The 27,468-nt window shown below is 38.8% G+C and overlaps 1 protein-coding gene across 2 annotated transcripts in view; it reads left to right on the top strand.

The window, feature by feature from the left end:
- lzts2a (leucine zipper, putative tumor suppressor 2a) overlaps window positions 1-27,468 on the top strand; it is a 55,512-nt gene that overhangs the window by 14,602 nt on the left and 13,442 nt on the right. The window contains exon 2 of one of the 2 annotated variants that reach the window (XM_056761322.1): window positions 6,361-6,472. The gene's annotated coding sequence lies outside the window, so the exon portion shown is untranslated. Of the gene's footprint in view, window positions 1-6,360; window positions 6,473-13,021; window positions 13,219-27,468 lie in introns of those variants that run through there. The other variant, XM_056761321.1, reaches the window with a different exon arrangement.

The raw sequence follows: 27,468 nt of genomic DNA, 5'->3' as shown, positions 1-27,468 counted from the left end.
GCAGTTGCAGTTGTTCTTCTTGGGATACGTACTGTTTCAGTTGTCTTCCCCCTGCTGGTGTGAGGCAAAACTGCTGCTTGTTTTAAAATATGAATCATTTATAACATACTTGTAATATAGTTCACCAAGTGACTTTGCTTCATAACCCAAATATTACATTGACTTTAAAGGGACCATGACAAACCTGTATGACATTGGAATTTTGAAAAATGTTATTGCCCCGACAACAATGGGTCCATTGACTTCCATTGTATGGTCGAAAAACCACCAAGTTTTTTCTCAGAATATCTTCCCCTGTGTTCCACAGAAGAAATGGTCATATACAGGCTTTGAATGACATTAGAGGAATAAATATGACATTTCTGGTTATCCTTTTAAATGGTGACCTGCTACATTATTCTTCACACACTATATTTAGTAAAGGTTACGTATTTTGCCTGCCATAGTTTGGCTAATGGTTTTGACAATAAGGGGACTGCAAAAGCTGACATCTGTTAAATTTTACTAGCTTTATTAATTGGTGCCAAGATATAGTGACCATGTATTTTTGTGATCATACAGTATTTGATTGGTGTTTCATTTCTGAATATTCTAAAACTATTACCGATAAAACATTGCAATGGGGCTGCATTGTTTTGCTGAGCTTAAGTGACGTTTGACACCAAATCCTCATTGAATAGTCAGAAATTGAAGCAGTAAATCATCTTTTATGTATGTGTGCTTGCAAAATTAAAGCATTGGAAACTAGGACAGTGAGCAGAGCATTAGGACAACAAAGCCGCTGCCACCTTCCTGGAAAACACAGTTATCCCTGCAAAAAAGATTTACTGTTTTTACTGAGCTAACAAGATATACGGTTTTACTGGCATTAGAAATGACTGATAAACTGTATTTATTCTAGTTGCTTTAAGTCCTTATGTAATTCACAGTCATCTGATTGACAATGCTTATAAATCTGATTGATAAAATTCCAGCCAGGGTCAGGATTTATTGTATGTGCTGCACATCTCTGCTGTGATAATGCCAGATGTGACAGTACAGTGAGCTGGTGGATGCCTGCAGATTATGTTAGTGTTTTCTGAGCATCTTAAACACAGAAACTACAGATGCACAGTTGAGCGCTGAGCATCACTCATCACAGTTGAGTTCCTGTGCCCTTGAGTCGCCTCTGAGATGATGGAAGACTCCGCATGAGATGACTCCGCCGCACTGCTGTTAGACCCATTACATGTGGCTAATGACACAACCGTGAGATTAACAACATTAATCAGCTTCAGAGGGAAGTTTGCTTACTGACTATTTAAAATATCTATGAAGAATAGAGAACATCATACTGCTGTAAAGAGCAACAGATTGGATTGGTAAATGTAAGCATTTAAATGTAGGCTATTAAAACATTGAGATAATATGCAAACTGTGATAATGCAACACTAACTTGTGATAAAATAAAACCTTGATTGATCAGCATTTGAGCCTTATGTAAGGAGACTTTGAGATGAGCTCTGTTGATTAGAAATAATGGAAGGGTGCAGGAGCAAAGCAGATTATCTAGCATTGCTTCATAGTATCAGCATATGACTGTGTCCTGTCCTGATGCAAAAGACAAGGCCGCAAAGGTCAGTAAATGTGACGCAGTTGTTAGTTACTTAGTTTTATAAAAATTAAAACGCTAATGCTCTCCCAGAGGTCGGAAGTGGCGCTGTGACAGCTGGAGCTGGACAGTAATCTGATTCTCCATGCTGGATATAAAAAAATTGCAAAGTGTTTTTCTCCTACCTGAAATATTCTGGTCAAACATTCTCACACAATATATTCACATTTTCATACAAACATTTATCTAATATTTTCCTATATTCTACATAATCACTTTTGTCATGTTGCCTGTAATTTAAGACTTTTTTTTGCATTGGGTCTATTAAGCAGGCAAAACCATACCTAAGCACCCCCCTAATAGGTTGTTTGCAATCTATCATGTAGTTTTGATGAAGGCCACGTGATTTTCTCCATAGGAATTTACTATCACAAACTTAAAAGACCTATGTTTATCGACCTAAGCAACGCCCAAAGCCCAAATTTCTGTTAACTCTTACTTGTACGTGTTAAAATAACGACTCAAATAAATAAATAAATATCAAATAAAAAATCCTACGTTTAACGTTTCTTCCCCATAGAAGTCCATTAAAAGGAAACATAACAAAACAACAACCACGGAAAGATTAAATAAAAAAAAATGATCACGGATATCAAACATAAACATGATACCTGAAAAGTTTTTTGTTCGCAGTTTGTCGCTGCCTTGAAACTATGTTTTTATAATGAACTTCTATTACGAACATGTTTAATGTGAGACTATTTTTATCCCCGGAATAAGTGCTATTTTTTTAACAAGAGCTACTGTTTGTTAGAATTAATGTTTAATCGAAATTACGTTTTAAGTGGTCGTTGTTTCAGTATGTTGAGCTGTTTCCTTATAATGGATCTCTATGGGGAAGAAATGCCTAACGGGAGTTTTATCACTTTATCCGATTTATAAAGACTCATTCTTATAACAGCAGCAGGTGCTTATTACTAAGTTTGACAGAAATTTGAGCTCACCTGGTCGTTGTTTAGGTACATAAACCTCGTTTTAAAAAAGTTGCATAGCTCAGCTCCTCCCGACCACAGATTCAATTGTTGACCCAATGTCGCCATAGCTTGATCCTTGGGTCTCATGCCGGGCAATATGATGGGAGGTGAAGCCACATTCTCGTTTGAAAAGGAGGGATGGATGAGAGGAGGGATGATGCTCTTCTTCCTCAGTATCCTTGAGTCTCTGATGCCTGGTCCTCGCCATCTGTTACCCTGCAGGCTTTCTCTTCCTTGCTGGGACTCCAATGGGTCAGATTCATGTTTACTATAGTCTGGTTGCCTAAGAGAGCAGTTTGAAATAGACAATCAATGAAAGCCTGAGAAGTATGTCAAAGTGTGTTAAAGAGATTCACATAAAACAAAAATGTATGTTTTTTCCCCTGCAGAACTTAGGGATATCTAGGAAAATGTAAAAACTCTGCATTTCTAAATAACGAAAGTGCATGATGACGGTCAGCGTCTGTCAAAAAGTACCATCTGCTCTCTGGCTTCCTGGTGCATTCATTACATATTGACAACATTTTGCATACAGTCAGAACTGGAACATACTCAACAGATTAAAAACAGAGTGACATTCGGTTCTTAAAAGTGTACGGTGAGCTAGGTAAATAAAGAATTAAAGTCAAGTTGGGTGAAATCTGTCATGACTGTTCAGGGCAGCAAGTTTATTATGACATTTTTTTGTGGCAGGAGAACTGTAGCAGTGGAAATGATATTTCCACTTTTTTCCCTTTTGTTGCAGAGATATATCAGAGTGACAGTGAAAATGCATTTCAAACCTGGATCAGCCACATAAGCACTGTAGCACAGCATTGGACCATGTACACAAACCACTGCACCACAGCTCTGATGAGATCATTTCAAGCTCACTACTACTGTCAGTTCATGACGTGATGAGTGCTTTTATTAGGAAGAAATAGAGCCTGGTTTTCAGACAGAAAGAAAAGAAATATGAGCTTTAATGGCGGCAGAGCAATCTGACACTGAAGAGCAGCACCATTCACCAGGCCTGAGTTTATCCCTGACAGGCTAGTTGAGGTCATGGCAAAATCAATGAGCCACATTGTATCAATTTGCAGACAGTGCCTCAGTGATTGATTACTGTGTGCATCGCTGCTGAAAAACTGTGTGAGCACTATTGCACAGACTGCACTAAATGCAGGTGTTAAAACAGGATCAGTTTTATTTGTGGTCGGTTGTGATCACGCGTGAATCTAATGTGTCCCGGACAACATAAAATGACTGCTTACTTGTCGCTCAACTATAGAAAAAAAAAAGTTTGACTTTGCTGGTGATGTGCGACAACAAATTAAAGCTTACATTTATGTTACAAGCATGAGGTGACGTAGTAAAAAACCGGTTGATTGGAATGTCCTGCAATGTCATCAAAGAAAGGAAAGGGCAGGGTAACAATATAAATAAGTGTTGTAAATTTACTTTCAAATTTAAAAGAAATGTACATAAACGAAACATGCATTATGTATCTAATCAATATAATCTTAATGTTTTGTTTATGCTTGTATTTATTATTTGACTGATGCAGCTTTGATTATTTGAAACTCTACTGTTATGTAATATAAAAATACATTTTAATATGGTCAACTATGTGAAGATGTGTTCTTAATCCATGGTCGCGTCGGTCGGTGTCATCTCTTTTTTTCCATGTGGTGCAACCGTAAACATTCCTGAGGTAAATACATTACATAATTATAAAATCAGTTATATATTTAGTGCCTATTTTGCTAGGCACTAAAATGTGCATACTTTTCCATAAAAAAACAGTACATACTTTAAGGGCATAATATAAGTAGGGGATTGGGACGCAGCACATGGTGTCACTATGAGTTATGAACAGGCCTTGCCACTTTAACTGGACAAAGCTGCAACCACCTTCTGGGTGGGAAATTTTCAAAAACAAAATTTGTTTTTTCTCCTGTCAGCGTGTTGAGGCTGAACGATGGTCTTTCAGATGGTATAAGAACCAGAAGGATGGTTATCTTGTTGCCGCTGAGACTGTCTATAATGAAAAAAACATTCACAATTAGAATCTAAAAATATAGTATCACTCACAAGTTTTGAATGTATTATTTTAATGATTTATTTAAAGCGGGCATAACAAACTGGGTTTCTGCCGATCTCATATTAATCTTGAGTACCTATAGAGTAGTATTACATACTTTGCATCTTCGAAGAGTATTTAGTTTAATTACATTTATAAAAGAAAGATACAGCTCCACAATTGTTTCCCAAAACACACGCCGCGTGGGGGGGGGTAGGCTGAACCAAAGCACTTGCAAACTCAGTATCACTCACCGCATGTCCGACATCTTTTAGCGCTGGGATGGCTCCATATATCCACAGTATATATAACATTCATCACCCAAATGCAGTGAACAATCAAACACCTGAACTTCGTATGCTCTCTCTCTCCTGCACACAAGTGAAAGTGGCGTCTGTGCTTGCTCATTCTGCTGCTCTCCTTGCTGCCGTGTGGCCAAGCCACGTGCTTTTCCTGGAGAATTGTCCAATAAGGGTCTAAGAAAAGTTGTTACAAAACAGTTTTATATGTTTGAAAAAAACTTTCTGAAACCTGTATGATCACTGGGGGAGTGTATCGAGCAAAAAAATACTACGTAATACTACCAACTCGTTTTTTGACAAGTTGACAATGTTAAGCGAGAATACAGCACGTTTAACATTGTAAAGAAGTCAGAATGCATGAAACACCATTGCAGGGCCGCTTTAACAACTATAAGGGCGATTTTCTTAATATTTGTCTTTTATGGCACCCTCAGATTTCAGCTTTGTAAACAGTTGTTGTTCCGCCAGATAGTGTCCTATCCTAACAAACCAAATATCAATAGAAAGCTTATTTCTTCAGCTTTCAGATGATGTCAAAATCTCAATTTCGAAAAAAATTGACCCTAAAGACTGGATTTGTCGTCCAGGTTCACATTTGAGGATGAGGTTACGCTTTATATATTACTTTAAGAGTTATTTGGATAAAGCTTATATTTCCCATACTTATTAAGATAAAATCTCGGTAATGGTCTGATATCTTGTTTCAGTTTTGGCTGGCGCACGGTTCCACTTTCTGCGACGAGAATGTCATGTGTGACATAATTGAGCGGTCCATGAACGCTGTAAATCTAGTCAGATGCATATGAAGTGATTACTGGCTGGGCAGTTGCAGGCCGCTTTAAAAAGTCCTGAGGACATCTTATCGAGCTATCTATAATAGATAATGCCACATGTAAAGTACATGTATGTTAGTTTTAAAGACATCTACTGTATGTGTTGAAGTGTTTTCTAAAAGCTGAAATGTTCTTTTGTAAGGTTTTGTATGAGTTTATTAAGCTTTCCTCCACTAAAGAACAGCAGTATATTGGGTTTGTGTCCACCAGGGGGCAGTATGCTCTTCTACACTTTTCAGGATGTGTATTATTTTGGATGAGAAATGTACCCCCTCACATATTTACTAGGCAGAATGTGATCTCTGCCTCTTACTTCTAAGTACCCTAAGACCCTTTCTTTTCAGGACCAAAGAAAAATAAATACTATGACCCCTCAGAAAGCCATGACTTTATCATGCCTGAACTGTGAACAAGTCTTTTCACCTTTACACCCGACAACTAATATTTTATAGCAGGTGTGTGATGTTTTCAAATCCTTTGTTAATGTTACTGTTCAGAACTTCATCTTACCCCAATACATGTGTGTGTATGTTTGCAGGTGTGTGCGTGAGCAAAGGCAGATGCTGCAGTGGTGCTCTTGGGATGTGTAAAGTCTTCATCAGACCTGAATGTCCGCAGCTTAGGAGCTGAACTCAGGGCATCTGTGCAAGGTAAGAACAAGAATGATTCCCTTTCTGCTTTTCCACAATATCTTTTATTTCCGTCAGTAGAAGCTGACATATGCAATTTATTTGAATCATTCATTTAGCCCACCCACACAGAACAAGCAGAGGGTAATAGACCCCATCATCACTGTGATAACTTTTACCTCTCACCCTGTTGGTTTTAATTAGACTCGGCTAATTAAAGACGCTGAAAGCTAATGATCTGTAAAAGCATGATTTAAAATGTGCTCATGTTGTTGTAGATGCACCGCAGAGGCCACCGTAGGTTTCCAAACCTGCAGTTAAGAACTGTGATAAACAATGCAATTTGCAAAATCATGCTGCTGTCAATTTTACGGGCGTCAGCAGAGTTTTACAAATATTTCCTCACTGTCAATACCGATTATCTCTTGTGCTGGAGTCTGGACATTGATTAATGGTGTGAATGTGCGTCTGCCGTGAGTTTTACACCCACGGGGAAATTTCAATAAAGGTCCCGTTCAGCACATTGAAATATAGTACGGGGGTCAGGTTCATGATGGATGACCAGTATAAAGTGTCACACTGTTGTGGATGGTGGGCGACCCGGGCCTTAAAGGGAGGGGCTGTAAGTGTCAGAGGGCAGCTATTAGAGGGTGGGATTGACAAGAGGACAGTGCCTGCCAGAGACTGGGTGGCAAGTTAGAGGGAACTCTTACAATGGGATCCAAAAGCAAATCTTTTACTAACCATGGCAGCATGGTACCATGGCAATATCTTTGGCGTAGTTTTTAGGTAGAGTTTCCCAGAAAGCGCTCTTTTTCTAAATGTTGTCTTGTGTTTGTGTGGTCTAAGCAGCTGTTCTGGAGCTTCGGGGCATCAATCTATTCTCACACTTGTCTAAGCAGCTGTTCATTTTCTTCAGAAGACTGAACTCTTTTGCTTCCTCTCTGGTGCAAATGACATCACAGGCTTAGCTACAGCCTAGTTGTTTTTACTGAAGTTATTGACAGCCTTTAGGCCATTCGGATGTGTGTTTGGTGTCCCTTGGGCATTACCGGAGACATAATGGGACTTCTATTAACACAGACATCAGTGTGACATCTCTCAACATTTATAATTTCTCACTTAATCACAAGAATATGTCCCAAATAAAAGATGTGGTTCAGGTTTTAGAGCATCTTATGTTGTTCCTTTTTTTTTACAGATGAAGTAAAATTTGGTGTTGTCTAAAGGTGTAGCCTCTATAATAGGGACGGCCTGACCCTGTCTACACACCAGTGGAAGTAAAAACAGCAAGCATGCTGGAAGTTAATGGGAATTGAACCAGAAGACCCTGACATGCTGCTTGCTCCCACCTTTCTCCTGTTAAGATTTACAGAGGCAGTGCAGGACGGCTGTGAGATTAGTGTGCACACTTTACACGTTTGCTCTTTTCCTCTTGCCTAGTCATGAGCAGTCATGTTAATGTGTCCCGAAGTGATTTGCAGCCTTTTCCCCCGAATGGTCCGAGCTGCCTTAGATGTCCCACTGCCTCCTGCTCTTTCTCTCTCTGTGTGTGTTCCAGCTTTTGTGTGCTTACCCATAGACCTATGAATTCCTTTTGTTTAGCTATGGGAAATAACTGTCTGTGCATCTTTCAATGCTTTATGCTAGCAGCTCTCCCATAGCAATGAAAGCTAACTGTTTAATGGACGCTCTGTGAACTGTTTTGGCTGTTATTCTATGAAGTCCTATTATTCTTTCCAGCAATGTCTGACTCTATGTTGACATTGAGTCAGAGCTTTGGAAGAAAGTTGATGACTTTGTCTATACTTGGTAAAAAAAATCTTGTAAAAGGCCTCAGCTCATGTGTTGAGTTCCTGACTGTTTCTCAGCTTGTTTGTCACTGTGTGCCCTTGGCTAATTTTAGTGCTATTTTATGTGTTTCCACCTAGTGCACATTAAGACTGAGACCACGACCTCTTGATCTATTTTGGAAGACTGGTCCTCCAACCTTTAACCTCACTCGACCCTCCGCCCCATAAAACATCAATGGGAGTTCTTGGGTTTCATGGCTGAGGCTAGCAACAGGTGTTTGGCGGAGATCTTTCTCACCTTAATTTCCTCAATTTCCTTAATTTCCTAAAAAGTCATCAGTGCCTGGAATAAAATTTTGGTGAAGGTTGCTGTGTCGTAACTTTGTGAACTTTGTCTCCGATGTTTCTCCTAAAATGACGAACTTGAGTCAAAAGTTGACCTATTGTGAGATTAGAGTTATAACACTAATGCGTATATATCATAACTGAGGTCATTTGGTTTTGGAAAATCTGTAAAATTATTTTTGAAATCTCTGCGTTTTCTCCTGTCTTTGACATAACAGCTCAGGATAGACACTAGTGAATGGCATAATACTCTGCTTAGTAACAATGCATTTTGAAATCAGGTTATCGGATCAAAAACGTGTCCTGCATCCTTTCTATTCCCTAAAAGTATGTCCTTTTTTATAGAAAAGTATATACATTTTAGTGTGTAGCAAAACAGTATGCACACATTGTATATATATATAGTCAGTCCAGGTAGGCCGATTTTAGGATTGCTAATTTCAACACTCTATAATTTGGGAAACACTGATTTTAATCTTGAATGCTATTTAGGATGGATAATTTGCGAATGGGGACGCAGGGACCATGAGCCTATAATCTTTCAAACAGTTTCAAAGTGCCCTATAAACATCTTATGTTGTTCTTTTTTTATTCCAGCATCAAACTAAAACCGTGCACCTTGTCAGGTACAGATATCTGACACCTCAGTTCCGCGGCACGCTAGTTGCTTTATTGCTGTGCGCTGAGCTGACTGTACTCCCCCTCCGTAGTGCACGAAAAGGACAGAGCGTTCACTTGCCCTCTCACTTTCCTATCCTTCATGCCTCCCCCCCTCACCTCAGTGGGCTTATTGCTTTTTCATGGCAGGGAGCAGTGCACTAAAAGTAGATTGGTTTGCAACGTTCAGATCCCCTGACAGTTCATACATGCAATTTCATTACACGCCATTCATTACAGCGCTTTCTGTTTGTTTATGTAGTGCTGGTCTGTGTGACATTTCTAGTGTTGATGCTTTATGAACTTGTCTCTCTGTCACTGATAGTGTACATGTGTGGTGTTATAGAAAGTGCACCGTGTCTTTTGAGCTCTGAATGTTCTGTAACGGGGATTGTGTTTTTCATTCTTCTGATACTGGGCTCAGGGCTTGATGTGTATACATAGTTCCACACTGACATTCACTGAACTCATGATTTAGTTATGTAATCTGCCTCCAGAGGGTTATTCAAATATTAATGTGCACTCCACACTACAATCTTTGATCATTTAGTTGGTAATGCATGTTTTTAGGTCTTTTTTTAAGAGATGGTGTCAACATGCATCTCTTGTGCCATCAGTCTTTGGCCACAATCATGAAGATTCATGGCAATGGCACCCTGATGTAAAGCGCATTTTGTGATTTGTTTTCAATGGGTCAATGGGGGGGGTGAATGTCATTTGGTTACCAACGTTCTTAAAATATCTTCATTTGTGTTCTGCCAAAGAAAGAATGTCGTGAAAGTAAATGATGAAAGAATTTTCATTTATTGAGTGAACTATTCCTTCTAAAGTAAGCATTTCACAAGTCATTGAGCTTCAAAATGTTCTGAGAGAAAAAATGTTGGGTGGATTTTATATATTGTAAATTGGATCAGGATTAGTGGTTTGTACATGACATGTGGTTGGAGGGCAGGGATAAATTGTTAGCAGGATCTGTAATATCACAGATCCACAGAATCATTACAGAGTCCGATCAAGATACTTCATTTGGAATAGGACAGGGATGAATCAAGCACGTTAGGACCAGTAACATGAGTGAAGTAAATGGGGTCAATTCTGATGTCATGAATTGTGTGTGAAATTGTGTCTGACAGGGAACTTTATGGAGCTTCATGCAGTTCTGCAGGTGCAGTTTCCCAGTTGGCCCCTCAAGACTCCAGCACGCTCTTTCTAACTTTTCTCTCTCTTTTTTTCGTACATGAGCGGTTAAGTGTTTTGTTGAAGTTTTCGAGGACCTCTCATTTTGTGTGTGTCCGTCTGCACGTTTGTGTGCGCTGTGGATCAGATCAATGTGTGGTATGTGCGGGGAGGGGGGGGGGGATGGATGTGATGTCAGGGCAAGGCTCTTGTTCAGTCTTTTTGTCCCTCGCTATCATTAATTTCTCTCTCTTCCCAAACCAACTTCATTCCATTCGATTTCTTCTCCTTTTTAACTCAGAGCTGAATAGAAACAGCAGGATTTGGAAGTTGTGGGTGGGGGTTGGAAACGCCCTCCCCCAGTACATACTGAATCAAAGCTGTTCATTGCCCGCAATCCCCCAACTGACGGCTTTCCAAGACCCAGTACTGGACGACAGAGTCAGTTTGCTCACGGATAATGTGCAGGTCATATTGCAAGTATGCTAGCATGTTTCGCCTGCTCCGGCGAAGAGAATCCAATTAACCGGACATACCTTTAGGTGTGTGTGGTAAAGAGAATCATGTTAAACCTCCCTTGTGAATTTATACAAATATATATGTGGAGTGTATGTTCATATGATAACTCCCTTGGAGGGCAAGTGTGCATTCATCACTCAGATGCTCATCTGTTTCTAACACTTCATTAACTTTCCTTCCTATCTATCTCTCTCTCGGCCCGTCTTCTTCATTTCACTTCACTCAAGATCTCTGTATTTACTGTTCCCAGCACATATGGGTTAGGAATAACACGTCATGCTTCCTTGCCTTTGTTTGGGAATGGCCAGTAAATGAAGGAGAAGAGCGGTAAACCCATAAAGAGTGAATGGGGCTCATTGAGAAACAAACTTTCGGACAAATAGTCTTGAGAGACAAGCACTTCTTCCTTGCCCATGTCTTTTTTCTTCTTCTTCGAAAAGAACACATTAGGCTTTGATGTTTTAAAAACGTTCAACTCTTTTAAACTTTGTATTGATTTTTGCTACTTTTCGAAAGGTTGTAATAGGTTTTTTGATCACGGATCCGGCTTTCAGTCTTAAATTTTCATAAAATGTTTAGGTATTTTTTTATTTAATTTAGAAATAAATACTTTGTTATCTTTCCAGTCCCAGATGTTAGCGAACAACATACATTAAACTGAATTTTGTTTTGCTCAGACAAACAACCAAGTAAAGTCCCAAGTAAAATAAACTAGTTAACATGTGAAGTGTGTTTATTTCCTGTGATCCACAGAACCAAAAGTTCTTCATTAGTTTTAAAGAAGTCCTGCACTTTAAATGCATCAAATTCCCTACGTTGTTTTCACGTGAAATTTTAATGTCATATGCGGCAACAATTTGTCATGCTCATTTTGTGTGAATTTGTAGCAGTTGAAAGTCGGCCTTTAATGATTAAATGTGATTAATCGGATACAGAATAAAATATTGTGTTTAGATCATTTATGTCTGTGCACTGTGCATATTTATTTTCTATTTACAAACACTCATACATACATGTATATATTTCTATTTTTATTAAATATATAGTGCACATACTTATGTAAACACAAACTTTTTTCTGTATTCGATTAATCACGATTAATCGTTGAAGGCCTACTTTCAACTGCTACAAATTTACACAAAATGAGCTTGACAAATTGTTGTCATATGAAATTAAAACTATGACAATAAAACTAAAACTTTCAAGAGAAAGCAACGTAGGGAGTTTATTATATTATATATATTATGTATTATGTAAACACAAACTTTTATTCTAGATGCCATTAATTGTTGAAAAGCCCAGAGAAAATCCACTAACAGACAAAGAGTTTGACTTGATTGGAGAGGTTTTACTCTAATCCAGTTAGTGTAATACCCGCTCTTTACACAAACAATTTTATTCAGAGGGTAATGATGGGAATCTTGACAAGAATTGTTCCGGAATCATACATCTGCTCCATGTTTGAACTCTGTTTTAAAAAGTAGGAAACTTAATTATGCTCCTTGCAAAGATATATTTTGGCAGCATTGAAAAAGTAGGATCACATAAGTCCCTCTTATTGTGCAAGAATAGATCTTATACCCAAAAAGAAAGCTGACTCACTTTATAAATAAACTAATTTCATTAAATACTAATGACTAATATAGTTAATTTTTTCAACTGCAGTATATGTATGTTATTATTACAGTAAACTTCGCCTAAAGTTCGCAGAACTTTCCAAATTCATGTCAAGTGTTACCGCATGTGGGTCAATTGTGGTGTGGTGTTCTGAATCTGGCTTGCAGGAACTGATTGATATGATTTCAGTCTAAGCATTTAAACGTTTTAAATCACTTAACTATTGTTTTAGTCTAACCGAATTAAACTTTTATGTAAGCAGTCTGAGTGCAAGACTGAGAGGCAGAGAGTAAAATGTGGAGGAATGAGTGAAGCGGAGGAGTGTGCATGAGGAGGGATTAAATGTGTGTAAGGAGGATGGGGGTGGTTGAGTAAGAAGGGGCCACATACAGAGAGGGAGGAGGGTAGCAGGAGAAGGGGGTGGAGCTGTCACGACAAGCAGCGGAGGAGAGGACAGGACACGGAGGAAGGGGCTTTCAGAGTGAACTGCAAGAGAGGAAACTTTGGCGCGAGGAAGAGGAGTGGAAATGTGTGAGAGAGAATGAGTGTGTGTGACTGAGATTGAAGAAGCAAGACTACAGATTTCTGTGAGCGGGGTGGGATTGTACCTCCAGGACAGTCGGGACAGACGCGAGGAGGCAGCCATGCAGAGCACCATGGGTACGTCAGTAACACAACTGTATTTATTACACTCTCTAAAAGCAAGCGAGTTCAGATTACCACAGCTCCTCACAATGCGCTCTCAGGGCTTTGAAGGGATGTGAAATGAATGATTAACTTTCTTAAAGCTGAAAGCACTCGGGTTAGGGTCTCCTATTTACTTTGGAGTTTTGGAGCATTGTTACTGAGAGATGTGTTGTGTCTTAAAATAGGTTGTTATAGAAGAGACTTTTTAGAGAAAAGTCTTCCTTGATGTGGTATCTTGACAATGTGCATGTTGGCTGTTAACCAGTGGAAGGTTGAGAAATAGCTCAAAAGACACAGAATTCTCAGTTTATATTGGTTTTAGTAGGAGACTAGCTTTCTCTCAGATGTTTTTTGTAAGAATGAAAACAAACAAAACAGAAATTTGTTGACACACAGTAAGAGGATCGAGCCATATTGAGTGGATAGCACAGCTCAGATAAGTTGGTTTCGGAAGAATAGTTTAAGAATTTAATTCATATTAAGACCCATCAAGGTAAACATTAGATTGTGGGATCAGATCTCACATTGTTGAGATCTCTTTTGAAACTCTTGAGATCGATGGTGTTTTTTGTCATCAGGTTAATCTGAGAAATACGCAAAATTCTCCATTTGATCTAATTTCTGTCAGGAGAAACATTTGAGATCAAAGACACAAATCATAAAGAGTATATGGCTTGTTGGAGTTGTTACACTTTATTGCTGGTTTGTTTTGATGCATGGCTCAAATGTTTGTTTTCGATACAAGTGTGTGAGGAAGACCTTGTGACCACATTTAATTTACAAAATTGACCCTCTCAAAAGGGATGTGTTCATTATTAACAACATTGTTTGTGTCCAGCTGTTTAACACAATTTAGTGTTAAATAAATAAGGGGGTCACCACACCCCTGTTGAAAAAAACAGAATATGCTGGGTTAGGTATGTTTTGATGCTGGTTTGACCAGGACCAGAACACGGCCAGCTTAAACCAGCACAAGACCAGTTTATACTAGCACAAACCAGCAAACCATCATCAAAACATACCTCACCAGCATATGCAGTTTCTCAACAGGGACATTGAGTTAGAAGTAACAGGAAATGTGTTATCCTAGAAAAAACACAAAAAGTATCTGGTTAAAGACAATACATTTTGTGTGTTATCCTAGATCCCACTGATTGTGTTGTTCTTAACACAACCTTTCTTTAAATGGAGGTAAGATAAAGTTGTCCAATTTTTTGCTTGAATACAATGTTTCGGAAGTGAATTTAGTGGTATTTTGAATAACAGAGATTGAAGAGCAGCACTGTATATATGAGCAGCTAGCCTAGATTGGAGCATTTGACTGCCAACACACACACAGAGCAAGATTTCCTCACTCCGTGCTTACACGAAGCTTCTTCAAACTATTCAAACAGTGATAAGCCTCTTGCACAGCGTGCTGTCTATCTATCGTTTTGTATCAGAATGGGACGAAGCTTTGATTCCACCGCTCCCAAGTTTATTGAGAGCTCTGATTTGTGTGACTTAGCGCACTGGTACGTTCTTATACAGTAAAAGCCAGAAATAGAGGCGCATGTCAGCGGCACGCAGACTCCAGATGAGATCACCTGGAGGGGGAAAGGTGCTTGCGTCAGTGAGACGGAAAATAATAGACGAGTTAAATCACTTCCATATGTTTCAGGGCTTTGAAATGAATGCTGTCAGCTCAACAGTCTTTGTAGTGACAAAAAAGTTTGGATTCAAAATGGCTTCCCAAACACTTGCGATCTCTCTTCTATTCTCTTTCCTGTTCTCATCTCCTCTGCTCTCCCCCTTTATTCTTCTCTCCTGTTTCCTTTTATGAGATGTCTCTATGTGGCAAGTATTTATATAAGGCTGTAGCTTCCTGCAGACGTATATACAGAGGGAGAGCTCATTAACAGAGTCGGTCTCATCTGACTTCACTGAATCAGAACTTTCCATGCCACTCTTTTCCTCTCCGTCTGAGTTTGTCTGGAATCTGGTGGGACACTGACTTAACATCCGCATCCCTCTGCGGCTGCTTTCGCTGCGGCGCGTTTGCGAGTTTCAAAATCATATTTAAGACTGTCTGTTTTCTGTTGGTCTGTTTGTGGCTCCTGCGTGGTTCACCATCTATGCAGTTTCGAGATGAAGTACATATTCACGCTGGCATAGTTTGTCTGAGGTCACGCTGGTTATGTAAGCATCGGCGTGGAATTAATTTACCGGTATGTGCGCTGTGCCGCTTTTCCCAGACTGCAGTTTGTGTTGCGCACACATTTCGGTTTGATCGTGAGAGTGATTATTATGGCTTGTCAAAAAAAGGCCACAAGTTTGTTTATCTGTCTCTCTGTGCTGGTTGAAAAGGAGAAGCCATTTTGAGAAGACTCAGACACGAATCCATCTATATAATAAATGTAATCTATGGTCTGTTTCATTTTTCAGACCTTTTTTCATTTATATGCCTTTTAATGTTTTATTTTTCATATTTATGAGGCCTAATTCTTGGACAGGGCATAGTGTACCATGTTAATATCATGGTACGTGTAAATTACAATCTCTCCGTACCGTGGTATAATAGAGTACAATCCAATGAATAAAGATACAGGATTACCTTCTCTTTTATTGAAAACATTAAGCAATGAGAAACCTAAAAAGAGACACATCTGTATTAGCTTACTGTCGTTTCTGCTGGGCAATAGCTTGTCCTTATTTAGTCTTTATAAAAAAACAGAACAATCTGTCCTATCCTTGTTCCGAACAGATGGCTCTGTGGCCTCCTCATTTCTCTGGTGGATCAATATAATTTTTAAGACAAAACTCATTGACCAGGAGCAAGTACACAATAGTACTGAGTAAGTACCAGTGCACATTACCGTCCCATCAGCAGTTCTTCAGAATGGCCTTTCCAGCAGTAATAACAGTGTGGTGGAGTCACAGCTCCTCTCTGTGCTGCTGTGTCTGTTTCTGACCACCGGACTGAACTGAATAATCATTAGCGGTTGGAAATTCTTTCCGTGGCAAAAGAGCAGCTGACTCGGAAAACGACTGGCTGCTTATTGTTACATGCCCGGTCTAATGCTTGATGATTTTCTGCTGTTTGCAAACATTGACGTATATGCCAAGAAATGGGTTAAATTTATCAAGAATGTGTCTTAATGTAGTCATCAACCCATTAAAATCTCACAGACAAAATTCAGATTACAAACACAGACAATTACTGTATTGTTAAACAATTCTGACACATTCTGTTGCACAGTGCCACAGTTATTTTTTGCACAAACATTTTGACCAAAAGATCTGTTTAGAACTGTTTAGGTCTCAGTTTAACAGTGGTAAAGACGGTTTCATCGGACGCATGCGCTTGCCCGAAGTTAGCTTCCAGTCTTTGTTTGGTTATAATATAACAATTTATTTTCTATTTAATTTAGATTCATATTATTCCATATCAATATTTTTGTATATTAATTGTATTGAATTAATTAAAAACTACTCACCAGTTATTTATTCTTTAGGTCTACCAGAAGTTAAGTTTGGGCCAAATAACGTTTATGTTGTTCCCGCTGAAACCGTCTATAAGAATACTAGCAAGTATTTAATACCTCTAGTTAAATTCTCCTGCCACAATTTCATATACTTTGTGATCTTGATGTGGGGGATTATAGTTTTATTTAAGAAATGACTTTTAAGAACAAAGTATACAAAGTAATTTATGCCAGTCAGAACAAGGGACGGTTCTCCCGCTGTCAGGGGCTCAGTAACGGGCACCACGGCTGGCGTCTGGGCCTTTGCCAGTGGCTCCAGCACTGCTCACTGGGTGAAACTAAATGTATGGTGTAGATTGGCAGTTAGTGTCAGTCCAGATGGCAGCGCCTCTGTGTGGTATTGTGTTGAAGAAGGGCGCCTGCTGCATCTCATTCTAGACTTTGAGTCAGCCCGCACTCTTGTGAAAGGCCTGCTGGATTTGGATGCCCAGGGAGGCTCGGACAGAGAGACAGGAGAGCCTAGTTGTGTTCTGAAGGTTTGTGTGGTGACTCGGGCCTCAGTTCAAGGGGGGCTTAATAAAGCCCATATGCTTTGAGATGCTAAAGAGCCGACCAGCGCGCTGTTTCCTTAAACTTACAGAGTTTCCCTCTCTCGCTCACTAAATCTTTAATGGAATCCATATTTTTTTTACTCCTTTCATCTTTTTCCTCCATTCGGTTTCTGCATGTGAACTCACTCTCCACCTGTGACTTTTTAATGTCTTTTTCTCTCTCTCTTTCCTCTCTTCTGTGTAGAGTTCTCTCTCTTTGTTTGTTGCAAACTTTTGCTCCTCCTCCTCTCTCTCTTTTTCACCCCCGGCAGTGTTTTTGTTGGCCTCAAGTGCCATGGCAACAGCCTCAAACAGAGCTAAAAGCCTGTAACAGCAACAGGTTGGCAATGAAACCAGTAGGACCAATAATGCTTCTTCCACAGGCACTGTTTCCCCGCCGCTTTTAATCTGATCCAGCGTATCGGCAACAGAAGACACAATTAATAGAGTTGGAAAAGAGGGATTACAGGGATTCCATTAAACAATGGGTAGGACAGGCATAACCATATGCAGGTGTAAGGGCCAATCCCATTTCTAGCCCTTACCCCTACTACATTTTTTTTGTCTCGATTCTCTTTTGGTTGGAGGGGTAGGGGTAAGGGCCATATAGCCTCTCAAACCAAGATTTTTTGGGACCTCAAAGGGGTATGAAATTTTCCAACATGGCTGCTCATGCGAGGATAATTTAAGTTTTTATTTTGGGTTTAATAAGGATTTGAACACTCTGGAGACAGCGAATGGAAGCGTGTGTGGTGCACTGTTTTTTTTTAAGAAAAAAGGGTGGGGATCACTTTTAGGCTGCAATCTGCGAAACTGATATGACTACAGCTGATAGCAGCATCTCGTACGTTTGTGATAAACATCACTGGATCTCCGTAGGAGCTAGCAGTGACGTATTATAGTGACGTAAGACAGTGTAGTCGTGGTGTCCCATTTCTTAGGGGAATGTTTTCAGCCCTTCCCCTTGCCAAAGGGAAAGGGTTAAGGGGTAAGCAAATCCGAAGAAAACAGAATTGGGATTGGGCCTAAATCTCTGCTTTTGTGTTGTATTAGGGGTTTTACATTTGTGTTTAGACATTATCATCATTTATTGAATTAGGGTTTTGGCTGGTCCATAAATTGTGCACCTCAATACTTTCGTCATGAAAGCTGAAAATATATATTCTATTTTTTTACTTTACTACACATATACAGTATTCTGCATAAACACAATGATACATTACCAGATAAGATTTCCTAATAAAAGTTTGAAAGACGTTCTTATCAATACATCATATAAACACACTCTGTCAGCTCTGTGATCTCATTCTGCTGTCTTTCCCTGAAATGCAAAAATGTACACACATTAGAAATGACAACACACTCAGTGCTTTTGTATGTGTGCCAAAAAGCATAATTCTCATTCTCAGACAACAAGGAGGCTGTGGAATTGGAATAAGTGAGTCATTGTTGTCGTTCAGAATGATCTGTAAAAAAATAGACTTAAGAGAAGATCATAGAATTCTGTATGTGTGTCTGTATGATCAATTCAGAACACACTGAGGAGGATCTCTAAAAGTTCACCAATGGCAGTGACTCCCTCTCTTATGCTCCATTAACTCCCTTATTTAAAATGCGTCATTCATGACTAACCATCCTTTTTGTGTAGTGAGCCAGTGGACTGTTGGCCATGATAGCAGTAAATAGTTGGTGATGCCATTCATTTTATTTAATTTCATGTCTATATCATATAGCACATTAGCTGATAAGGACAAAACATTTTTAATGCTGATGCTGAATCCTATACACCATTATTGGTAGATTCACACTGTCACATACATTTAGAAGCCATTTTTGATCTGTTTGGATCCCACTGGCCTTAGATCATCACAGAATTAATCACATTATATTTATAAATATAAATATAATGCTTTCTCTTTGCTTAAAGGGATATTTCACCCAAAAATAATAATTCTGCTATCATTTACTCACCTTCGAGTTATTCCACATCTGTATACATTTCTTTGTTCTTATGAACACAGAGAAAGAAATTTGGAAGAATACTTGTAGTCAAACAGTTCTTGGAGCAGAAGGAAAAATTACTTATTTGTTCTGTTGAACACAAAGGAATATATTTTGAAGAATGTGTGAAAGCAAACCGTTCTGGGGCACTTTCCTACTATGGTAGTCAATGTTGGCCAAGAACTGTTTGGTTACAAGCATTTCTGCATATATCTTTCTCTTTTTTTTGTTCAAACAAACAAAGAAATGTATACAGGTTTGAAACAATTATAGAGTGGGTAATTCATGACAGAATTTTAATTTTTGGGTGAACTATCCCTTTAAAGTCCATCTTCTTTGCGGACTTCAGGGACTTTTTGACACAAAAATGACATTTGCTAAACTAATTTAAAAAAATCAAAAAAGTCACATTCATGGTCCTCAAAATCAGAAACAACGCATAAAATCCACAATGCAAAATGATCATGCTCACACAGGCCTGTACGTTAATTTTTTAACGTTTACATTGCACCGATGCAACAGAGGTTTAAAGTTTTGTAGCACAGGCCAAATAGTTGTAGCACAAGTATAAAAAGTGCGGTTTATCACATAAATAGGCAAGTAAATGACAAAGGACATTAATGTTACAATCAGATGGATAAACTAGGGCAATATAATTTTACATTTTTCCTAAATTCAATTTTTCCTTTTTAATTGTTAAGGTCTGTATTTTTCAATAATTTGTCCATAAAAAACTTTAGTATACTATAGTAATTATAATATTGTAATTATTTCACTAAAGTGAAATTCTTGGGTTCTATAGTATTTTTAACCTTACTATAGTAAATAAACTTAGAACAACAAATACGCTCACTTTACAGCCCTGTCACACACGCTCAAACAGAGAGAGAGAGAGAGAGAGAGAGAGAGAGAGACCTTGCCTACTATCTGCAGTGCACTGATGGATAAACAAGACTGTATGAGATGAAATCACAAATTTTAGTTCCTAGTTGGTCATTTTTTCACCATTTACAGTTTTTTTTTACCATTAACTGTTTTTATTCTTTACTGCTTTATTTGCAAAAAATGTATTGCATTTTGATGTTGCATTCTGTTGTTCATGTTGGGTATTGGTACTCAATATGTAATATAACAGTTAATTTCTGTTGATTTTTTGTACTTTTAAAGTTAGTAACTGATGATGAGATTAAATTTAAAGAATTATATGAAAAACAGATGATTGAAATAAATGATAAGCTCAAAAGGCTCACTCTTTTCTCTTTGTAACATCTTGTTCAGGTTTGATTCTTATCATAATGTAACATTATTGAAAAATAGTGGAGCTCTGCAGCCATCTAATGGTAAAAGTGATATTTTTTACTTTTAAAACGGTATTTTCTAAACTATGGGCAAAAATCTTTCACTAAGCCATGTCAAATTATCCATGTTATCCCTTGAATGAAAGTTAGAAATGTGGGTCTTTAATAACATGAATTTTACGTAAAACACTGTTTACCTGTTACATTTCTTTTATTATTTGTATAAAATTTATAAATATCATAAATTCTGCGAAATCTGCACAAATGTGGAGTAAAAACCTTAATCAACAGTGTAAAATCACATTTGTTAGAAGAAAGACAATCATTTTGTTACATGGGGTCTTTAGAGACCATGAGTGTACATGCCAAAGGAAGACCGCATAACGGTTAAATCAGCAATTTAAACTCCGTTACACTTAAGACGGACAAGTTGTTAAGATCAGGAAGAAAATCATCCTGGTTAAAAAATAAATGAAAGCCATTCATTTTTTATGTTTCTATCCACCCAGAGATATAAGTGCTGTGCACAGCAACATTCAGCACTTTGGAGTCTTTGCCACGTGTTACTGCTATATTTGTTCTTCTGGTATTTCTAATAATAGTGTCTAATTGGTAAAACTGATAGATCAGGCTATTTGGTTTTGCGTAGTCACCGTGCATTGCGCATTTCCTTTATCCTCTCCTAAATATCAAGTGTATGTTATTTAACTTAATTACCACAATTACTCTCTATCCCATATAAATAATAAATGTGTGGTAGAAGACACCTTGTAATTGCAGCAACCTAATCAGAGATCCCAAAAATGTATCACAGATCCCTCACTGTATATTTTGTTTTAAGGCTGATCTATTTTTCACTTTAAAGAGTAGGTAGCATGAGATCATGAAAATGACATTTCATGCAGTCTGTTATGTTGCCATGTTTGAAGGTAAGCTGTCTGCCAAGTTGTAAGTACAAAGGTGAATAAATAACAAAGTTATTTGCTTTTAAAAATGGGAGTCGTCTCTGAATCACACAAACGAGACGTGGACTAGTACACCCGCATATCTACGTCACTAAACATAGTCCCCGCCTACGTTTTGCTGAGACTGACGCGAAAACGTATCTGTCACTCGTTCGTGATGCGTGTGAATCATGTCTAGAACCTGTGTTCTACGGTCTTATTTCAACTACCAAAGGAAGAACGTCTGAGGGAAAAATGGTTACAATTTTACAAACGATACCAAAGGAGTGTAACCCCAGGGTTGTACTGTGCGCGCGTCATTTCACCGAAAATTGGTTTAATAATATTGGCGCGTTCACTGCAGGGTATGTGAAATGACGATCCTTGAAATGGGGGGCAATGCCAACTCTATTTGGACCTGTTAGCTTTTTTGTCTTAACTTCAAGAAATATTTTTGTACCTTATGTCTGTGTTTAGCTACATTAGCATGTACCGTTATTTCTGGGGTGTTACAGTTTGTTTATCTGGCTATTAACTTTGCATTTTGACACATTTGCCGAACATGCACCTATATATTTGGGTTTCATATATATCATTCTTCATAACGTCCACTTTCTGATATGCTCTAAGTACCATGACAACACACAGTTAAGACGAAATAATATTATTACTAACGTATTAACAGTATTTTAAGAAAAAATATATATTTTATTTCATTGATGAGCAAAAGCACAACATGCATGTTGTCACACTGGGAGTTTTTATGACAAGAGTTGTCACTTTCCACTGACAAACATCCTGCTCCAGTCGTGGTGGAGTTTGTTGTAGATTAGCGTCTTCTGATGCTTCCTCGTCAGACTCGCGCTTAAATTGGTACGGTAAAATCGCCGCCATCTCTAGCTACACATATAATATACATGACATCCAAACACATGTAAACCGTATTCCTGTAATGATGGTAGTGGGGTTTCTATTTACGACAAATGATGAATGCGTTTGACCAATAACAACAGACTACACCATCTGATCAATCACGAGACACAAGGTTAGCGGGTAGGCGGGGCCTAGACGGATGAATCGCGGAACGAATCATTTGAAAGTCAGTCAAGAAGTAAGGTATGACTAACTGCCTATTATTACGACATTATAGTGTTTAAACACATTGTATGTACATAAACTTGTTGATGGACACTCCATAAACCAAAGTAGGGCCTAAAAAAACATATGCTAGGTACTCTTTAACCATGAATGTTTTTGAAGCATTGTGTGTTTTATCTGATAGAGGGGGACAATGAGAGTGCAGCTGGCAGGAAGTGTCGGAGCGGGCCGCAGGTTGCTGAACAGCCGGTCAGAGCCCACAGGGGGCTTCGGACGTGTGACTGATGCATGACATTGTGATTCTTATCTTTAACTTACAGTACACTAGTTTACACATATGACCCCTGTTTGGCGAAATGTAAAAGACCTGATGAAGAGATCTGCCGTGATATGAGAGGACAGGATGTATGAGGAAAGGTTAAGGGGTTGAATGAAAGTAACTGCAGGAACAGGATAAGAAATAAAGAAACTAGAAAGACGGAATGAATCTGAGGTTTCATTCAAGAAATAAAAAAGCATGACTTTATAAGTAATTGAAAGATGGATGATTACATGAAAATGAAGATTAAAGAAATGTCATGTGACTAAAATACTAGAAGACTATCAGAATTCCACCACCTTTGATATAGGGATTTGTTGAAATGCATTCTGGCTTCTTTGTGAAGAACGCATACCGTTGTGCCTTGATGAAATGAAAATGAAAACATGTATCTTGGGAAGCAAGATGCTTAGATTATATTGGGATCACACCCAATGATGTCTTAAAATGCTTCCTCATTAGGCACCTCACTATATTTTGGAACAGAGCAAATGAGTCATTCTTGTGAATTGTCTCATTTGTTTAGATGGCAAATTTAGCCAAGCATGTACTTTCGTCCACTCTATTTTAGGGAACACACACACAGTGTTAATGAGGATGTGTGGTTTCATTTCCAACAATCAGATGAGGTGCTCGATGAGGTCAGCATTTCCGTTTTGCTGCCTCCTCCGCTCTCCAGTTTCATTCGTTTCAGTGTATGTGTGCCTGTAAGGGTTTTGTGATTACATTTTGTCTGAGACGTCAAAAGGTGACTCGTTTTGACCTAAAAAAATATCAGTCAAGAATAATGAATAACGCGATCAAGTAAAAACAAACCTCTATGCACGGCTAAGGAAAATCCTGCCGTTATCAGAACAAAGGCTTCGGTGTTGGATGCCCCAATGTCATGTCTAACGTCTCCATGGGAAGAGGCTTTGATCAGGATCTGAGCACACATCAAATATCCTGCCCTGCAACTACACTTGAACCAAACAGAGACCAAATGTGATTAAGGGTTTAGGGATTTCTGCTCAGAGATTTAGAGCTCTGCTGGGTTCCAGGCTCAATGCTGGCATTTTCACCCTCTTCTGATCCAGACTCCGCAGAGAAGCTCCACGATCCCAAAGAGATTCACACCCCGCCGCTAATCCTTTCCGGCTGCAGCTGATCTATTTAAGACTTGTCATCGCGAGATTTCAGCCCAAATTTACAGTGAAATTTGATTGGAAACACCTGGAGCAGCAGCCACACTATTCTCTCACTGTCTAAACAGAGAGGACATCAAAGAGACATGTTTGTTTGGGCATTCAGTCGTAGGATGATAAAGCATGACATATGTTCAAATGCATATGAAGAGTTCTGATGCAAAACCCTCTAAATCAGTCAGATTGTTTTATCAGGCTTCTACATTTACTTGGCAGTACCATATTTGTTCTACCACATAAACTATGTAGACTGATGCGGAAATCAGGAACATGTTCTTTATTTTCTTGTTTGCGCACAAAAAGTTTCCTCATCACTTTAAGCTCGGAACCACTTGCGTTGCAGTCCATGGGGGGATTCAGAAAGCTCCCCTCAGGACCTCATTAAGACTATCTTAATTTGTGTTCCGAAGATGAACGGAGGTCTTAGGGTTATCGTATAAATTTAGGGTGAGTATTTCATGGCAGAATTTTCATTTTGGGGCGGAGTATGCTTTAATAATGCAAAACTGCATCACTCTGAAAGTAACATTTAGTTGAATTATCGCTTTTCTATGTATTGAAATGTATTATCCGAAAATAATCAAAATGCATTTTCTTGAGGACCTAAGAAAATAAGTCTTCTTTTTAGTGAAAATTTGTGCTTAAAACAAGTAAATCTGCCAATGGGGTAAGAAACACAATCTTGAATTAAGGTTTACCTTTTTCTTAGTCAGTAAATTCAAGATTATTTTTCTTATCTTATTGGCAGATTTGTTTTGCTTGTTTAAAGCACAAATTCACTTAAATTTCATATTTTTTTTTCTAAAAACAAGACTTATTTTCTTTGGTCATTCTGTCATTAAGACAATGCATCTTGATTCAAGAAATTTTAGCCGTTTATACTGCAAGACAAGACAAAAATACTAAGTGAGAAAGTCATTTTTTGCAGTGTAGGAGACTTGGTAAAAACCTTTGGAAAGGTGGAGGCAAGTAACTGGAAAATTGACTTTTGTGATTTCAAACTGTGAAGAGCGCAAACAGAGGAGCAACTTCCAAGGGTCATTCAGCAGGGAGGCGTCTCAGACTGACTGGTTTGAAGTTTACAGGGTTTATAGGGGCTGACACTGTGTGGGGGTCTTTCATCATATTATCACAAGCTTTGAGAGAACATTCAATGTTGTGCTTGTGCAGAGTCTAACACCGTGTCCAATACGACAACGGTTTGCTCTTAATGGGTTGTCGTGTTGCGTCGTGCTGCATCCAGTATGGTCAAAATGTAAAATGATCATGGCTTCCAATACATTTTAGATGCACCATTTCCATTATTAACCCTTTTGCTGCCGTTTTTTGCATTAAGGTCTTAACTATTGTGGTTTGGGGCACAACCGCAGAGCAGTTTGAGAGCTGTAATAGCTACAGGAACATACTTCTTAAGAAGCAGTGAGGCAGAAATACCTGATAGCCACGTTAGTGGAACCATGTGCGTAAGCACTCGAAGAGAGCCGCCCTGGAAACTGTTACTGTGAACGAGTCACGCTATTCCCCTCACTTCTCTCTCTCAAACTCAAAAGTGTTTCATCTCGTTCACTTCACTCTCCCATCCAAATATTCCGCTGGTAATATTACTGTAATATCCACATTTCTAGCTCAGGAAGGAAGATCGCCATTGTCATAACACTCTTCACATGGACTTATTTTGTTCAACATTTATTTATTTTTTACTTATAGTGTGCTAATCCTGGAATCATTAAAGACTTTCATATTATGTTTGTGTATACTATATGTTTAAGGATGCTGAATGAAATGATTGTTCTCAAACAGTTATACTTGTACTAAAGGTGTACAGATCCCTGGCCCTTCACCATTTGTAGCATGAGTACATTAGATAACAACATATCGTAGAGGCTGTGCTGTGACGCATCGTGCCTAACAACACCCTTTAGCCGTGACTTATTAACGATAAACCACTATAGCCTAAACTACCTTATTGCTTTTATTAAACGATTACCACACAATACAAATATTAAAGCTGAAAAATATGTAACAATGTAATTTAAAGCCTTCCTTCCACTGGAAAAATATCCTTCAGGTGTTTTTTCGTCAAATGACCCGTATGCTATGACAATCTTTACGTACGCATTGATAACATAATTTAGTCATGAGAAATTCATTTATTGGTACTTATATTTGAAAATGGACATCCGGCTTAAGGTTTTCTGCTATTTTTGTTTGATTATCTTTTGAAATGTGTCCGTTGTCCATCCAATGCACACTCACAAATCTCGGCGGAAACAGTAGACCATCTGGGTATTTCTCACCTGCTGATGTTTCGGACATACTATTTGTGACTCAACTTATTTTTGCTGCTATATTGTATGATTCTATGGAAGTAGCCGATTTCGGATGCAAGATGAATTGTTGGGTGAAGCGTCATAGTTGTGTTTTATGGTGATCATTTAGAAACGAGTACTGGAACGACAATATATAAGAGAACAATTTTCATCAAGACCAGTAGAACATCACCAATAAAATCTGCATAACATAAGAAAACACAGTCAGCAGAAGGACAGTGTGATGGTTACAGAAACAATGTCCTCCCATGCTGATGTCTGGCACTTCAACCTCAGAATTCTGACCTCAGCTAAAATGGCATGTGGGGGCTGCTGAAAAACATGGACGAGAGAAGAAAAAGGGAATTTCTTAGAAAAAGTTTGAGACAAACTGATGTTGATACACTTGTTCCCTTTCGATACGGTTCACTTTGCATTACGTTGAGCAAAACGCTTTGGGAAAACTCCTGTTTTATCTGATACTGAAACATATTTGTTAATGTCTGTGAAAAAAATCATAGATCAATGGCATTTGGGCCCTTCCTTTTTTGGGCAGCAGCGATTGCAGACAAGTTCAGATAAAGTTCTTTCCCTGCCTGGTAGTGTGACGATTGAGCCGCTTCGGACAAAGAGGCTGACAAAGCAGTCGGACAAGCCATGGACATGGTGGTGTGGAACGCCGCTTGTGGTTAAATCTGACGGACATCAAGGACGCCAACTGTGTGGACTTCCTTGATGCTCCCGTATCCCCGGCTGGTTTGTTCGGCCTTCCGAAGAGGGTGGGTCCTTCTGCTGATACCACCCGTTCAAAACCGCCGCCACAGCAACAACATCCCAAACCACCACAGCCCCAGCAGCAGCCGAGAGTGGAACCTGATCTGAAGCGCTCCGGTCCGGCAAAGTGTGCCAGTCTTCCCAGGGTAAGAGGTCCCCGGCTGATGCTTGACCCTGTGCCGGTCCTCTGTTTTTATCAAGGCGCTAGACATGATACAAAAGCTGTAGGTTATGGGCACGCT

The sequence above is a fragment of the Triplophysa dalaica genome, chromosome 11 (genome assembly GCF_015846415.1).
Source record: "Triplophysa dalaica isolate WHDGS20190420 chromosome 11, ASM1584641v1, whole genome shotgun sequence".
NCBI classification, from domain to species: Eukaryota; Metazoa; Chordata; class Actinopteri; order Cypriniformes; family Nemacheilidae; genus Triplophysa; species Triplophysa dalaica.
The sequence above is the reverse complement of the archived record's forward strand: the minus strand, read 5'-3'. Positions and strand labels throughout refer to the sequence as shown.